Below are 17,500 nucleotides of genomic sequence, written 5' to 3'. Positions count from 1 at the left end.
TCTAATTCAAAAAATTTATGTAATTATCATTTATTTTATTGTGACTTGATTTATCATTAAATGTTCTTTAAGCATGACTTAAATATTTTTATATGTGCACAAAAATTTTGAATAATACAAATGGTCAAATGTTTATCAAAAAAATCAACGGTCACATACATGTCATTGCAGCTTCTTTGTATGCTCCATATAATTTGGTTCATAAAGGTATTCATTCAGTATCAATATCTGGAATGCTTTACAGTGTGCATATTGGAGCGTGTGTTTACTGAGTCACATACTATCAGAATTCAGAAGAAGCGAGCAACTCAGCTAAGTATTTGGGCCATCGCGGTGCATTTTACTGGGCCATGAGCTGCAGTCGGTTTTGGCCCACATAGCCCAACCTCTCACCGGAGAGGGAAGAGAATCAGCCCTAGGTAAAATTCACCCACCTCTTCTTTTTTTTTTTTGGCGATTCCATGTAGAAGAATCACTTCTCAGTATTTTTACAGTGCTTATGTCTGAATACCTTTTGTTCGGTTTGATGAAAAGTCTCGCAGCAATACCTTGGCACTTCTCTGTAACATGTAGGACTCGTACCATTTCCCCCTTTTTATCTTCATCTCACATGTCTGCTGATTCTGAATTTCTGTCAGAAAGCTAGCTGCATTTTTTTTTCGTTGCTAGCTAAAAGAGGCTTGGATTTGGAGGGATGATGCTTCTAGGCCGGTGTTTACTTGTTAAAGGATTATTGACAACAGTGGTAATTATTGGGTGCCAAGTGAGAAACATATCTGTGTACAGAAACAAGGGAGGAAGAGTAAGCTTTAGGCAATAACACCAAGTTTTTCTTGTACAAGGAAGATAAGATAAACACAGGAATTCTTTCAAAAGCCTTACTAATGAATGGTACAGGAAAACCCATGACTGTTGGGAAAGGAGACAAACAAACAAGCATACTAAATATTGGTGCTACAATACAACAAAGCCAACAATCCATGCATGGAAGAGGAAGAAGGGCCCCCTTCAGCATCTTTATTCCATACTAACAGTAGAAGTGCTTCAGAAGTAGTAGGAGCAGCAGCATCAACAAGCAGCTCAAAGTGGGAAAGAAATAGTAATGTCAATCATCCTTGTTTGTCCAGGCACATAATGGATCTAAGCCACGGCAGTTTTTTCAGTTTGCTTCATCCGTAGGCACCAGTCCTTGTGCATGATTAGTTCCCTGCTGCTGGAATGTGCTTCAGACTGGGGTCATTGGGGTGTGCTTTGATGTCACGGAGAATCACCCCAATCTTCTCCAGGTCACTGTCTCCTTCAAGCTCGAGCTCCCTGATGCTTAGGATGTGACCAATCCCAACAAGAGAAACCATTCTCGTGAAACGCCAGACCATCCTCTCAAGCCTAGGAGCTGCACCCTCATCGAAACTGATGTTGACAATGTCTGGGCCCTCAATGAAAAGGAACCTGAGGTTTTTGAATTCCCTTGTAGAGATGGTGAGGTCGCCTCGGATGTATGACCTGTGTCGGAGCCTAAGATAGCACAAGCCCACGAGCTTGCCCAGGACATGGATAGCACTCTCTGTCAGGGAGGTATTATGCAGAGTAACCTTAGTAAGTTGGTGGAGATGTTCAATCCAGGGAGGCAATCCACTTTTGATGCCACAGATGGTCAGGCTCTCAAGAAGCCTCGGGTATGTGCTGTACATCATGCTCATGTCAAAGCCATTGCTTCCATCAGCAGCAGAAGGTGATCTAATCTGGACTGACAAAGATCGTAGGCATTTGTTCAATTTGCCAATTACATGAAGCAAACTGTCAAAACCATCTTTATCTGTGTCATGGATGACAACACCTAACTTCCTCAGCTTCAGTAGCTGGCCAACAGCAATCAACTGCATTCCACCATGTGAAACTTTGACATGGGACAATATCTCCATGTTTTTCATCCTCCCGATTTGGTGAGGAATGTGGATGGCAGAGAATGATTCCTGCTGCCTGAAAATGTCTTCACTTGGATAGACAGTATGGCCTGAGAACAAATGCTTGAGCATAGGGAGCACTAAAGATTTCCTGGGGAAGACACTGATCTTCGTCTGTCGGATGTCAAGTGTTTCCAAGTAGATCAGATTCTCTATTTCCTTGGGCAGTCTGGTGACATCTGTATCCCGTAGGCTCAAATACTTGAGCAAATATATGCCACATATGTTCTTCAGGTGGCGTCTCTTCAAACCTTTGCAGCCATCCAAATCTAGCACTTTAAGCAGCCCAAGCCGAGATGATGAATGCAAGGACTTGAGAAAGGAAAGAATACTATTGATTGGTTCAGATGGAGACATGTGCAACTTCGTGCTGAAGCGGATTGAAAGATGACGGGCCAACTCTGGTGGCGCCAAAACTGTGTCCACAGAAGTAATGTTGCTTCCTCTGGCTACCAGATCAGTAAGAGCATCGTGAACCAAGTCAGGTACTATGCAGGTCCTGAACTTGCCTGAAGCATCCATGTCGCGTGGACAGAACAGTGATCAGCTTGTTTTAGTGCACTCCTCTCTTGCTCATCAGTGATGAGGCCTTCAACAATCCATCGTCTTACTAAGCTGGTCCTCCTGATGCTGCAACCAGGTGGGAAAATAGACAGATACAGCATGCAGCTCCGGTACTTATCAGGCAAATAATTGTAGCATAAGTATACCATATTCTTAGGCCAATAATCATGCAGCGATGACGTATGCTGCAGTGCATCACGCAGTCGTAACGTAGCATATCTCCCATAATACAGGTACCGAAGGAGCATCTTCATAAAAAAGGTTTCAGGTTCAAGATGGATCAGCATGCACGGTAGGATTTTCCTTAGCTGCTTTTCATTTTCATGTTTAAGCAGAGCTATAGCTTTACTAAGGAAGAAATCGAGAACATAACCGGGGCTATCTGGGTTGAAGATTTTATACGCAGAGAAAGACTCGGCCACTTTATCATCATCTGTGGTGATTATGATGGCACTACCAGCAGAACAATCATCTGGGAAGGCAAGCTTTATATGACTCCAGATTGATTCATCACGGACATCGTGAAGAACAATGAGGAAGATTTTACCTCGCAAATAGCAGCGCAGCTTTTCCACCAGCTGCTCCTCGTTCCAGCCAATCATCTCACTCCTGAACTTGTTCAGAGGGAGAACAAGTTGACATAGTATATCTTTGAGAATCTGAAGATGAGATTGACAATCACGGACAGTGATCCAAGCCTTGCAGTCAAACAGGCTGGTGACAGAGGAGTGCTGGTAGACTCTCTCAGCAATAATCGCACTTGTATCCACGCAGATTCCGACCACAGGTATGATTCTAAGCCCTGCAGGTTGATCCTCCATGAGCCACCTGACAAGTTCGTTCACAGTGTTCTTCAGGTCGGCCGGTGGTTCAGCAGAAGCCAAATAACGCCTCCAAGCAGCTTCATCTTCCTGTTCACCGCCGTTGTCCTGCTCAGGTGGACGGTAGCTGTTGAGGTTGGCACAAATGTCATACGCCTTCCGCCGGTGGCTCACCTCGCCCAGCCGGACCTTGATGTCTTGGATCTGCACGGCCAGCCTGTGGCGTTCGGGGAGGCTCCGGACAAGCCGGGACACCCGGCGGAGGCGGCCGAGGAGGAGGCTCTTGGAGGATGGCCCAGCTGCGATGCACTGCGCGTACTGCTCGACGCAGTCCTGGCAGTCGCGGGCGAGCTCCATCGCCTGCCTGATCCATGGCGTGCATTGGTTGTGGTAGTGGTGGTCGAGGGTGCCGGCCTGCTGGTGCAGGAGGAGCAGGAGGAAGGCGTCCATCATCTCCATCTCGTCCTTGATGAACTGCATGTCGCGGCGGACGCGGCCAAGCAGCTGTGCCTCGTTGACGAGCATGGTGCTGATGCGGCCCAGCAGCGACCTCACGGCGCCCTTGGCCGAGCTGACCACGAGCTCCGCCATTGCAGGCGCCTGGTGGCCACAAAGCTTGATTTGCTGGTTGGTTTTCAGACTCTCAGTGCGTGGTGATCATTCCAAGCAAGCTAAGGGAGTGAAGCTAAGTAGGAGTGACTAGCTAGCTACCTGCATGTGGAGTGGCTTGCATTCGTCGTATGGCTGCATGGAACAGCTGACCCATCTTCCGTTGACCATTATTGTGGATTAGTTTTAACATGGAACGCGTGGTTGACTTTCTCCAAATATTACTACGCGTATTCGTGTCGTCCTAGGTAGCTTGATACTCTTATATTTATTTTATTACCAATCTACGCTGCCTCATTCATCAGAAGTGCACTGAATCTGTAATATCTAAGCTGTTGTGTTGATTTTTTTTCTTTGACACAGAAGGGAGAGATGCTGTAGCCTCTACATTAATGGTGAGTCAAGAGGATTCAGTTGTGTTGATCAACCTGTTCAAATATTCTGTAGCACCACATCTTGATGAGCTGTTAAAAATATTCTGAAGCTCTGAATCTTGATCGAACTGATCTTCCACTATGCTTCATGCCAGGGTGATTTCTATTTACTTCTTGTCTATCATAACAGATCAGCAAGTCTAGTGCTGGAACTCATCATGTTATCCCTACACATTCTTTAATCTTGTTCTTGTTGAAGTGTAAGCCTGGAATTCAAGAAGCAAATATGTAACTGTCCAGAGAATTTTTGTCTTGTCTCGTTTGCTGAGTCTCATTGGTATTAACAGTCACCTGCTGCTGCGCATTCAGTGAAACACTCCATTTTGATCATCTGATGATCCTGTTGTCCTCTGTTCAGTTGTTGTCAACTTATAATAAACTCAGCAGCAAAGACATGCATATTTTGTAGTTTTATTTTTGTTAATTAGAGTGGAAATCTGGAATTTAAGAAGCAAAGATATAACTGTCCAGAGAATATATGTTGTCTTTGTCTCGTTTGCTGAATTTCATTGGTATTGACAGTCACCTGCTGTTGCACTGAAGCACTCCGTTTTGGTCATATGATCTTGTTGTTCTCTGTCTATGACAAACATTCAGATACTCTAGTGCTGAAACTGTGCATATTATTACCAGTTTATCACCAAGCAAATTAAGCACCAACAGGACGGACTGCTTATTAGTATACTTCATAACTTATAACTAAGGAGTACTCCCTCTTTTAAAGAAAAATCAAACTCGATAACTTTTAACTGATAATCATATATACTAAGTATTATACGGGTTATATCACTATATTAATATTTCAAAGTACTTTTATGTTATAGTAATTTAATATTTGTTGAAAACATAACATAAAATAAAATAATGGTTAAAGTATGTCATTAAAGGCCGTGCTAGAAAAATATAGACCTTATAATTTTATAATTTGAGACAGAGGAAGTGCTTACTGTTTTGCTTACTTTTCCTTTTGTTTGGTTCTTGTGGCAGCTTCCTGGAGTTAGTAGAGTTTAATATAAGTTGACAAAGACAAATTGCTGGTGAGTTACGTTCCATCAGTTGCAGAAATTAACAGAAATAGACAGTCACATCACATGGCCGCCATGTTCCAGGCTTAATTAATTCCAGCCATTGCTCACCGCTTGCTTGCTTCAGCCAGACACGCACGCATCGCCGTCGCCGGCGCGGCTATCATTCTGCACGGGCACACGCATCAATCATCATACGAGTACATGCTTAATTTGTTGATTGATAATTACTCACTCTGTCTTTAAAAAAAAAAACGTAGGTTTGCGTGCTAACATTTTACTGTCCGTCTTATATGAAAATTTTTTATAATTAGTATTTTCATTGTTGTTAGATGATAAAATATGATTAATACTTTATGTGTGACTTATCTTTTTAATTTTTTTCATAATTTTTTTAAATAAGACGAACGGTCAAACGTTGGACACGGAAATCAGGGTTTGTCTTTTTTTTTTGGACGGAGGGAGTATAAGCGTAGGTAGGATCAGACGGGCATCAAGCAATTCAACAGACGGCGTAGGGGGTTCGGAGTTTCATACTCCGGACCTCGGCTCTCGGATGTGGGCACCCCAGATTAAGTGGGCCAAGCTATTCATTTGGGCCGTCGCGTCGCAATTTTTACTGGGCCAGTATAGCTGCCTGCGTGTTTCGGTTTGGGCCCCACATCCTTCAGGAAACGCATCGCCGTGCCAACTGCCGAACACCTCGCCGTCGTCGTGCCTGCCTAGCGCTGGTCCAATAACGACGTACGAGTCCAATAACGAGATCTAGAGCAGTGCGCGGAGCCATCGATATCGTGAAGCCCAAATAAATACCAGTATTTTTCCAACATCAAAAGATATTTGTAATGGAGATGTTAGTGGTGGAGCCCGGGTGGCCACCCGACTTGCATGGGAGCTAGCTCCAGGGGGGCTAATGGGCGATCGCCCAGCGATCGGATCCGGCCCCCCTCCCCCTATGCTCCTCCCTCTCCTCCCCTTCTCCTCTTTCTACTACAGTAGACCACACAAAATTTTTTAAAAAACAAAAGTTAGAAAAATTTATGTATAGAAATACTATATATAAAAAATTTGAATTCAAATTCAAATTTGAATCGAGTATGTAAACTTTTGACTTATAAACTTTGGGTCTATAAACTTTAGATGTATAGAAATACTATATATAGAAAATATTTGAATTTAAATTCAAATTTGAATCAGGTATATAAACTTTAGATCTATAAATTTAGATCTATAAACTTTAGATGTATAAACTTTAGATGTATAGAAATACTATATATGAAAAATATTTGAATTCAAATTCAAATTTGAATCGGATATTTGAATTCAAATTCAAATTTGAAACGGGTATATAAACTTTTGACTTATAAACTTTAGGTCTATAAACTTTAGGCCTATAAACTTTAGGTGTATAAACTTTAGATGTATAGAAATACTATATATAAAAAAAATATTTAAATTCAAATTCAAATTTGAATCGGATATATAAACTTTTGACTTATAAATTTTGGTATCTAAACTTTAGATGTGTAAACTTTAGGTGTATAAACTTTAGGTGTATAAATTTACTAAAATAGAAAAGTAATGCGGTGCCAAAAAAGGAAACCAGGTGGAGAGGTGGAGGGAGGGAAGGAGGGGGGGGGGTGGAAACTGATCGCTCTGGGCAAGCGAGGGCGATCGCTCGCCCAGTAGCATTTCCTGCTAGCTCCGCCACTAGGAATAAGGACGGGCGGTTTTTTGCGCTGTTGAGTTGGAGTTTTAAACTCCAAACTTCCTTTGGGTATCTGACCGCCATACGTCCTTCTTGTCCTCTCACAAAGAAGAAAAAAAAATGCTCTCTCTCTAGGTCTCGGATGAGTCAGACGGACCCTTAACCATCGGGTATAGGCTTGTCTGGCCGATTGCATTGTGTGACAAAAAACTCTTTTCTTTCTAATATATTGACATGCAAAACAAAGAACCTAGGCCATTGATGACGGGAAAGATGTTCTTTTTTTGTTTTGCATGCCATGGGTGGTGATTGATGGTCCTCAATACTTCATGTCATTCTTGTTTTTTAGTGTGGTTTTGTATGTTCGGTTGTGTGCATCTCAGTTACGTAGAGATCGGAAGTGTTTTCAAAATTATTGTATCACATTAATATAATTAACTGAGTTCAATAAAAACTTTCCATTATCTAAAAAGTTTTGCATGCCATGGATCATGCAGGTCGCTTAGCTTGTTCAAGGGGATTGGACTGACAGATTCGATTCGATTCGTTCGTTCGATCCACAGGGTTATAATATACGTTGCTTTGCAAAAGAAGAAAAGAAAAGTAAATATTCTGACCTCCCGCCTATGCTTTGTTTTCCTTGCTAGCCGGTGCTGTAGCATTTGCATCTGGTTCGATCTGTACACGTATATAAGCTCTACCATCTTGTTCAGCATCCACAAAGGCTAAGCTTTTCACGCTAGTCTATCAGCCACTTTAATTTGGTCTTTTGTTCGATCAATCGATCGATCAATTCCCTCTACTCTATACACAAATATTGCCCAATCTTGATCAGCCACATCTTGATGAGCTGTTAAAAATATTCTGAAGCTCTGAATCTTGATCGAACTGATCTTCCACTATGCTTCATGCCAGGGTGATTTCTATTTACTTCTTGTCTATCATAACAGATCAGCAAGTCTAGTGCTGGAACTCATCATGTTATCCCTACACATTCTTTAATCTTGTTCTTGTTGAAGTGTAAGCCTGGAATTCAAGAAGCAAATATGTAACTGTCCAGAGAATTTTTGTCTTGTCTCGTTTGCTGAGTCTCATTGGTATTAACAGTCACCTGCTGCTGCGCATGCAGTGAAACACTCCATTTTGATCATCTGATGATCCTGTTGTCCTCTGTTCAGTTGTTGTCAACTTATAATAAGCTCAGCAGCAAAGACATGCACATTTTGTAGTTTTATTTTTGTTAATTAGAGTGGAAATCTGGAATTTAAGAAGCAAAGATATATTAGTTATTGTTATATTAGTTTTGTGGAAGTGATATCAATACTGTCGGAAAGATTCCTATACCGTTTACACCCTATATTTTGTGGAAATGCATGTGATTGCCCAATCTTCTCCATGTCGCAGAAACACCAGACCAATCTCTCGATCGAGCCTATATGCCATTGATCGATGCCAGGTCGCTTAGCTTGTTCAAGGGGATTGGACGACTGACAGATTCGATTCGATCGATCCACAGGGTTAATTATAATATACGTTGCTTTGCAAAAGAAGAAAAGAAAAGTAAAATATTCTGACCTGTAGCATTTGCATCTGGTTCGATCTGTACACGTATATAAGCTCTACCATCTTGTTCAGCATCCACAAAGGCTAAGCCTTAATTTGCACGCTACAGTCTATCAACCACTTTAATTTGGTCTTTTGTTCGATCAATTCCCTCTACTCTATACACAAATATTGCCCAAATATTCACCAGCTAGTAGTACAATAGAAGAAAGATCAAGATAGAGAGATACTAGTTTTGCTTACTTTTCCTTTTTGTTTGGTTCTTGTGGCAGCTTCCTGGAGTTAGTAAAGTTTAATATAAGTTGACAAAGACACAAATTGCTGGTGAGTTCCATGAGTTGCAGAAACAGAAATTGACAGTCACATCACATGGCCGCCATGTTGCACATGCACGCATCAATCATCATACGAGTATATGCTTTGTTGATTGATAAGCGTAGGTAGGAATAGGATCAGCCGGGCATCAAGCAACAGACGGCGTAGGGGGTTCTTCGGAGTTTCAGGGCCCCTTTGAATCGCAGGGTACAAAAAAAATGGAGGAATAGAAAAAACACAGGATTCTGACAGGAATTGAAGTGAAAAACAGAGGATTGCAAAACACAGGAAAAACACAGGAATGGTCGTTTGATTGGAGCGCAGGAAAAACACAGGAATCGGATAAGAGAGATAGACTCAAAGGAAATTTTCCAAGAGGTTGGAGCTCTTGCTAAATTTCCTCCAAAATCCACATGCAATGTGCCATTCCATAGGAATTTCATAGGATTTGGAGAGCTTCAATTCTTTGAATCAAAGGGCCAAACAGAATAATTTCCTATAGGATTTGAATCCTATGAAATTCCTACATGAATCCTTTAATTCAAAGGGGCCCTCATACTCCGGACCTCGGCCCTCAGATGTGGGCGCCCCAGATTAAGTGGGCCAATCTATTCATTTGGGCCGTCGCGTCGCAATTTTTACTGGGCCAGTATAGCTGCCTGCGTGTTTCGGTTTCGGCCCCACGTCCTCCACGAAACGCATCGCCGTGCTGACTGCCGAACACCTCGCCGTCGTCGGGTCACCACCGTGGGTCCAGCGGCGGGGACCAGCGCTAGGCATGCACGACGAGTCCAATAACGAGATCTAGAGCAGGAATATCGTGAAGCACGAATGAATACTACTCCCTCCGTTTCACAATGTAAGTCATTCTAGCATTTTCCACATTCATATTGATGTTAATGAATCTAGACATATGTCTTGTCTAGATTCATTAACATCAATATGAATGTGGGAAATGATAGAATGACTTACATTGTGAAACGGAGGAGGTAGTATTTTCCGGTATTGACCATTGTGCTGTGCTTTGCTGCGGAGCTCAGCGACCAACCAGCGCTAGGAACGGGCACTAGTAGAGCTAACAATATCGTGAAGCCCAAATAAATACCAGTATTTTTCGAACATCAAAAGATATTTGCAATGGAGATGTTAGTGGTGGAGCCCGGTGGCCACCCGACTTGCATGGGAGCTAGCTCCGCCACTAGGAATAAGGACGGGCGGTTTTTTGCGCGGTTGGGTTGGAGTTTTAAACTCCAAACTCCCTTTGGGTATCTGACCGCCGTACGTCCTTCTTGCCCTCTCACAAACATGAAAAAAAAAGCTCTCTCTCTAGGTCTCGCTGTCTCGGATGAGTCGTCGACCGCCGCCGCCACCGCCTTAATACCATTTTTTCATATGGATGAAAGAAAGCAATGGATGCCACACAAGTTTATTCAGTTTTGGGCCATGATTGCTTTCACACGTACTGCTCGAATGTGTTGCAGAAAAGGGCCATTGGGATGTGCCTTAATTAGGGAAATGGTCGGGAAATTTTTATATTTGTGAATTTAATTATTTTGTGTTAACTTAAATGCGACGCTGACATAAATTAGTAAAACTTATTTTTTATCAAAGGTAATAGTCGGTAAAAACGTTATTATTATACTACCTCCGTCCCATAATAATTGTATTTCTACCCTTCAAATTTTGTCCCAAAAAGATTGTATTTCTGATAAGATGGGATACAACAAATAGAACTAGACATTTTGACGCACGTTGTGCGCCCTATCAATATTAAATCCAAATGTTTCAATTCATTTCAATTGAAATCGTGAATCAAAAAAATGTATAAAAAATTATTACAAAATTCTCCGGTAGTGAATGAAATTAGACTTATCACATTACTGTAATACCAAGCTGTGCATAGACACAATGTCAGCGGCTTAAAATCAAACATGTAGTTAATAAAAATTGATCATCAATTTCTTGTAACAAGAAGCACCATGGATATGATCTAGTTGTTATTACAAATAACACTGATTCTCAATGTCACTTAGGACAACCGCTTCATTATAATAGTAAGCAATAACATGATACAAATTTTGGTGCAAAATATATAACATGAATGATTCTCAGCAATGCTTTGCTAATTACACTAATTTTGATGCTCAAGTCAATCCAATGAATCTTTAGCAGGTTGAATTTGAAGTCAAAAGCATAGATATATGCCTCATTGGTCGCATAGATGAAATACTTTCCCCAGTTGAAATACAAATTTGATGTCATGAAAGTGGAACTTATTCTTGATCATATACTGCAAGAGGCCTAGTTTGTAACTTGATGTAGCTTCGGTTCGAATCTAGAATCTTTAAAACAAAGGCATCATTGTTGACCTGGCAACTACATGTTAAACAGGTATGTATTTCCAACATAATCATAATGTTAATTAATAAGAGATGAAAGTTAGAAATGGTAGTAGTCCAACATAATCATAGTGTTAATTAAATTAGTAAGAAATGAAAGTTAGAAATGGTAGGAGCTAGTTGGGCCAAAATTTGAAAATAAGAAAATAGGTAATTTTGGTAGGGTAGAGATAGTAAGAACATATTTAGCTTGTTAAATTAGCAAAATTTGGGAACAAAAAAAATTTGTAGGGTTGCAAGCGGCGATGAAGTGAACAATCCCTAAGGCTCCTACAATCGCAATCATGCCTGCATTACTCAGGGAACACCACTACCAGCCAAACAAGAGGTAGCTAGCTATCGACTTCTTTTATTGTGGTTAGGACCTTTGGCAAGTAAAATAAACAACTATAGTAAGAGAAATTATGTTTTCTTTTTTTAATGGATTCAGGTTATTAGAGGAAGAGAGAAAAACATCAGCTACCTGCCAGTCAAGAAAAACTTGCATCTCCCGCTGCTTTTACTTTCATTGCTATCAGCTGCTTGACCATGCATAAAGAATCTGCAGCCTTTCACATAACAATAAGATCAATTAGTTTGCAGCCAAGCACTTTCCACCCAATTTGTAAAAAAGGGTGACGGTACAGTTAATAAGAAATTCCAGGTTATGTTCTAGAAGTAAACCAAATCAAGTATCAACAGTTGCAAATATACGTTATGGGTTGTAATCTGCATTCTAAGCCTGCAGGGAAATATGTTTCAGGCCAAGACTACAGTCTAGACTAATTGTCACTTTGTCAGCACAATGTTCCTGAGGCATCAAAGAAAGCAGAGAGCACAAGTCAGACCATTGGCTAAATGATTCTACGGAGCAGGTTAGATGCAGCAAGGCAAAAATGTGATATAAGTTCTAAGGTCCACAAAATGCTTGCCAAATCAGTTCTTGTGAACAATGACATACAATTTTCTGCTTGGCTGTTGTATACATGCTTATCAGGTCATTACTTCGTTACTGCGTCATCTGGAGAAAGAACCAAATTTCTCCTAGCCATCATAATCAGTTATGTGAAACATATTATTCGAAATTTGGAAACACATTATGATATATGAAGGCTGCACGGTTGCCCTGATTTATATTGCAAGAGTTGCAATGCCAGCTTCATTTTTTTTCTCATTGTAGAAGAAGATGATCAGATAGTATTAGAACAGCAACCAACACATCTTCCCCATTTTTGACAGTTCCAATTGTGCAACCAAAAAACATTAGCATAGATAATAGGAGTTCACATAAGATAAATAGTAGATTATTAGTACTTGTTTGTTGATTAAATGTTGCAGCACACAACACAGCAGTGGTAGGCTGCCAACCTCTGCTCCAGCAACACAAGGCCAAGCCCTGTAGCTTGCACTGACTGACATTTTTTACCAAATCGATTGCTCCATTGTAGCTACAAAGCATAAGAGAATCATAAGAGGTAAGGGAAAGGGAAGAAAGTAGACCTGGCATTTTTTAACCAAAGACCAGCAGACCGGCGTCAAAGCACAAGCGGATCTAAGCAAGATCCACTGGCTATGCAGTGCTGTTGAGAATGCCATTAAGAACGAACAAGTTCCAGGCAGATTCACTCCGCCGCTGTGACCGCCAGCTATCTCCTCCTTGATTTGCAACAAAGCATCAAAACCTAATAGCTCAATCCCAAGCCCATGCCACCAACTCACGCGCTGAAAAGACAAAAAAAATCGTCACCTCTCTTGGCCGCCAACGCATCCTCGCACGAACCGGCGCTCTTTGCGGGCGCGGGCGCCGCTGCTTGGCGGCGGAGGAGGAAGGGGACAGGGAGGAGTACTTGGAGGCGGCAGTGGTGGTGCTTCGGTGAGTCTCCACCATGGTGCTGCAGCGACGGAGTGGCAGGGTCGAGAGGAGGAGATGACGGAGAGCAGCGGAGGGCGCGCGGGAGAGGTTGTCGCCGGCAGGGAAAATCGAGCGAGGCCCGGTCGCCGCCTGGAGAGGGGGAGAAAGCGAGAGAGGGGGAGGGGCAGCGAGTGGGCTGGCGGCTAGGGTTTGGGATATAGGTGTCCAAACGGGCGGCACGGCCCGGCCCGGCACGGGCACGGGTCCGGCACGGCCCGTTTCGGCACGGCCCGTTAGGCACGGCTGATGAAACGGGCCGTGCCGTGCCGGCCCACGTGCCGAGCCGCCGGCCCAAGCACGGCCCGTGGATGGCCGGGCCGTGCCCGTGCCGGCACGGCACGCCTGCGGCCCACGGGCCGTTCGGGGCACGGCGGCCCGTGAAGGCAGGCCGGCAGCTGAGGCCCAGTGCACAGTGTTTTTTTTAAAAAAAAAAGCAAAGGAAATGTATAAGGAAAAAAAATTAAAAATGGAAATAAAATGTTTAAAAAAAAGTAATGATTTACTAATGTTAAAAAATGAAAAAATGGTATTTAAAAAATGGAAATAAAAGTTTTTTAAAAAAGTAATGATTTGCTAATGTTAAAAAAAAGAAAAAATGGTATTTTTTTGTTGTGTTGAAAAATTTAAAAATATAGATTGTGATTCATTATTTTGAAATAATTTAAAGATAAATCTACACTTGCGAAAATATTGCAAAAGAATTTGTTAAAAATAGTAATGACTTTTATTGATGTTTATATCATTACAGGATACAATGATACATGCTGCCTCGTTAAAAACTTTGTCATGTAAAAACTCATAGGGGAAAATGAGAAAACCATGACAAAGAAAAGAGTACAGCTCAAAGGTCAGAACTACTTCTAACAAAATTCTACTGGGGTTGGTCTGGATCCAGGTAGAGTTGCTCGAACTGGGCGGCCAATTCTTGGTTGTCCGCAGTGTATTGGGCATGTTGTCGAGCAAGCTCTCAGTCTTTAACGCTTAGTAGCATTTCGACGTGGTCGCTGCGCAGAGTCGTCCTCCGGTCTTCGATGATTCGGCCGCATAGACTGAAGGCCGATTCGGAGGACACCGTCGACACGGGCACCGTCAACACATCCCGTGCTAGTTTTGAAAGCACAGGATATGTTATCTTGTGGTCATTCCACCACCCGAGGACGTTGAAATCTTGTGCTTCGTGGTGGATGGCGTCGCTGTCCAAATAACCGGACAACTCTTCGGCCACAACATGCGAAGAGGCGTCTCCACTTGTAGCCGACGAACTGCCACCACCTTGGATTGAAGACGATCCACCCCAAATCCTACCCCACTGTATCTTCTTCTTACCTGTAGTGGGGATAGGAGGGGGTCTCTGCTGGCGAACTTCCTGAAACTTTACTTCATATCTTCCAAAAACCTCATATAATTTACGTCTAACCTCAGTATAAAAAGAACTATAATCTACACCTATAGTATCTCCAACAAGTGATAAAATAGCAGACAATCCCCTTAATTTACACCTAGGATCTAAAACAAAAGCAAAAGCATACAACATAGGTATATTTTTCCAATATTTCAAATATTTTTGTTTCATGTGAAAGACAGGTTTAGTTAGAACGTCATCATTTTCGTATTCTTTAAATAAATTAGCAATTTCAAGAAGGTTGTGCAAAATTATATTAGCAGTTGGATAATAAACTTGTGACAAAGGTAGAGTACAATCATAAAAAGTTTCTAGAAATTGGTGAAATTTTTGGACAATTGCCCAAACATGCTCGTTCAGTACTGAAGACCCGTCACTGTTTCTTGGGCCACCACGTGACTGAACAAAATCAGAAAGTAAACTACTATAAGGTAAAACAACTTTTAACATTAAATACGTTGCATTCCACCGATGCTCTGCATCGGTGGCAAACTTACGAGCTTTCACACCGGCCGCATTGCAAAACCTCTTCCATGCAGCAATCCGCGGGTTAGAAGCAGTTAACCACGCGATTGCTTGACGAACAGCATCGATGTGGTCACCTACCCTCTTCATGCCAGTCTTAACAATCAAATTAATTATATGACATGCACAACGCTGATGGAGTAGAAAAGATTGAGCATACACACAAAATAAAGGTTGCAATATTTCAATAGCCCTAGAATTAGCAGATGCATTATCTAGGGTGACAGCAAATATTTTATCAGCAAGATTAAATTCATTAATTACTTCCCTAATTCTTTCAGCTATGTTTTCTCCTGTATGTGAGACATCTATTAACCTAAGCCCTAAAACTCTCTTTTGTAATTGCCAATCATCATCAACAAAATGAACAACTACGCTAAGATAATCCTCTCTAGCTCTACTACTCCATATATCTGAAGTAACACTAACAGAGAAAGTACATGTACTAAACAGTTCCTTAAGTGCAGTTGCTTCCTTGTGATAAACATTCTCTAAATCTCTAGTTGATGTTTGCCTACTCACAGCTTTAAACCTAGGGTTATGAGATTGCTGAATGTAATGTTCAAAAGCAGGGGACTCCCCAAAGTTCAGGGGTAAATCTTGCCTGGCGATTAACCGGACAAGAGATTCCCGAGCAACCATGGGATCGTACTCCCAACTGCGTACCGTACCGTCTGGGTTTACCATAAGTTGCTGCTGCCGGAGTTGTATTCCTTGCTTCTTGGCACACGACTCCGCATGGCGCTTGAGGTGACCTGTACCACCAGAAGAACAAGCAGATAAAATTTGCCTACATATTCTACAACGGGCTTTCGATACCTCCCTTCCATCGGGGCATGTTTCCTTTATCTCGTCGAAGTTTTGCCACACACCGGAGGTTCTCGATCTCTTCGAGCCGGTGTGTGTCGAAACACTTCCGCTCGCGGTTCCGGAAAATCCTTCCGAAGCTGTCGCCGCCTGAACCGGTACCTCCTCAACGACAGCCGTATGAACCGGTACCTCCTCCACAGATGGTGGAGTTGGAGCCGATCCGGAGGTATCGTCAAACCCCGACATGTAGTTGGGGTCGAAATCACCCAAGGTGAACGACGGCGACTGGTATGGAAAGTTCGGATCCATTCTGAAAATTTAAACCGACATAAACAAATTTTTGAATATTTATTGAATTCACAAACACAATACAAATAATACACAAATTTGAATATTACTTACATCTTTCCAACCGCGAGCTCTTCAAACCTCTGCGATCAAACTGTTGAACTACGAAACTAATTTTGATTTTTGACAAAATTTGAGCAAATTTTGTCAAAATCAAAAAAAATGCACACTTGAGAACAAAGAGAGCACTTAAAACACTTGAGAGCACAAGATGAGGAGTGTGGGATGAGGAGAAATGGCTGGGGTTCATGCCCTATTTATAGGGCGAAATTTGAGATTTTTTGGAATTTTTTCGAAATTTTTATGAATTTTTTAGCCTCCCAACGGTTATTTTCAAATTTGAACGGTCAAATAGCCGTTAGTGCCACGTGGCGCCTTCCCATTCGACCGCCGCTCGCCTTGTCAGTGCGCCGCTGGCCCGCTAACGGGCCGTGCCGTGCCGCGGGCCGTGCCGTGCCGTGCCGCTACAGTAGCTGTGCCGTGCCGTGTCGGCCCGCGGGCTCGGCCAGCGGCCCAAGCACGGCACGGCTACTCGTGCCGTGCCGGCACGGCCCGTTACTGTAGCAGGCCGTGCCGGGCCGTGCCTGCTACAGGTTCGGCCGTGCCCCGGGCCGCCCGTTTGGCCCGGCCCGTTTGGCCACCTCTAGTTTGGGAGAGGGGGAGGGGGATGTTCATTTTTGCAAAATGATCCCTCACTTTACGTTTTTCAGAGCGCAGTCCAATTTTCCGAATTTTGTCTTCTTAGCATAAGATATTTCATATTTTGAAGGTCTTTTGGATAAGACTGCATAACCTAGAAATGTACGATTGGGGACTTGCATCAAATTATCAATAATACTAAGGGTTTTTTTTGAAAAACGACCAGAGTCGATGCGGAGCCACGAGCGCTTGCGAAATCCGGCTGCCTGAGCATTCGGGGGCAACGTGGATATCGCGGCGATCGAACACGCGACTCCAAATCGCTGTGGGAGCTTCAGTTGGGGGCATGTTTTAATTTAACCGATGTATACCCACAACCTTCTTTTTAATTAAGTTTACATATGGAATGTATTGCTCAACCTTCCTTTTAATCAAGTATAAATATGAAATAAGCGTATACAATGTAATTATTAAATAGGGCTA

At 42.4% G+C, this 17,500-nt stretch overlaps 2 long non-coding RNA genes and 1 pseudogene across 4 annotated transcripts; all 3 read right to left on the bottom strand.

The window, feature by feature from the left end:
• Window positions 1-797: 797 nt before the first annotated feature.
• Window positions 798-4,050, bottom strand: LOC9271782 (disease resistance protein PIK6-NP-like; annotated as a pseudogene).
• A 6,966-nt stretch (window positions 4,051-11,016) lies between these two features.
• Window positions 11,017-13,419, bottom strand: LOC4351042 (uncharacterized). Of its 3 annotated transcripts, none has more exons than XR_010737558.1 (4): window positions 13,229-13,419; window positions 12,882-13,103; window positions 11,866-11,943; window positions 11,017-11,379 (listed from the first exon to the last, which is right to left on the bottom strand). It is a non-coding gene; the product is annotated as an uncharacterized lncRNA (long non-coding RNA). The 3 variants fall into 3 exon arrangements; XR_010737556.1 differs by having other exon boundaries at window positions 11,017-11,372; XR_010737557.1 differs by having other exon boundaries at window positions 11,017-11,345.
• Window positions 13,420-13,994: 575 nt separating this feature from the next.
• LOC136353875 (uncharacterized) lies at window positions 13,995-16,765 on the bottom strand. The gene is made up of 2 exons (XR_010737378.1): window positions 16,433-16,765; window positions 13,995-16,340 (listed from the first exon to the last, which is right to left on the bottom strand). It is a non-coding gene; the product is annotated as an uncharacterized lncRNA (long non-coding RNA).
• Between the last annotated feature and the right edge of the window lie 735 nt (window positions 16,766-17,500).

Source organism: Oryza sativa, chromosome 11 (assembly GCF_034140825.1).
Source record: "Oryza sativa Japonica Group chromosome 11, ASM3414082v1".
Classification (NCBI taxonomy): Eukaryota; Viridiplantae; Streptophyta; class Magnoliopsida; order Poales; family Poaceae; genus Oryza; species Oryza sativa.
The sequence above is the reverse complement of the archived record's forward strand: the minus strand, read 5'-3'. Positions and strand labels throughout refer to the sequence as shown.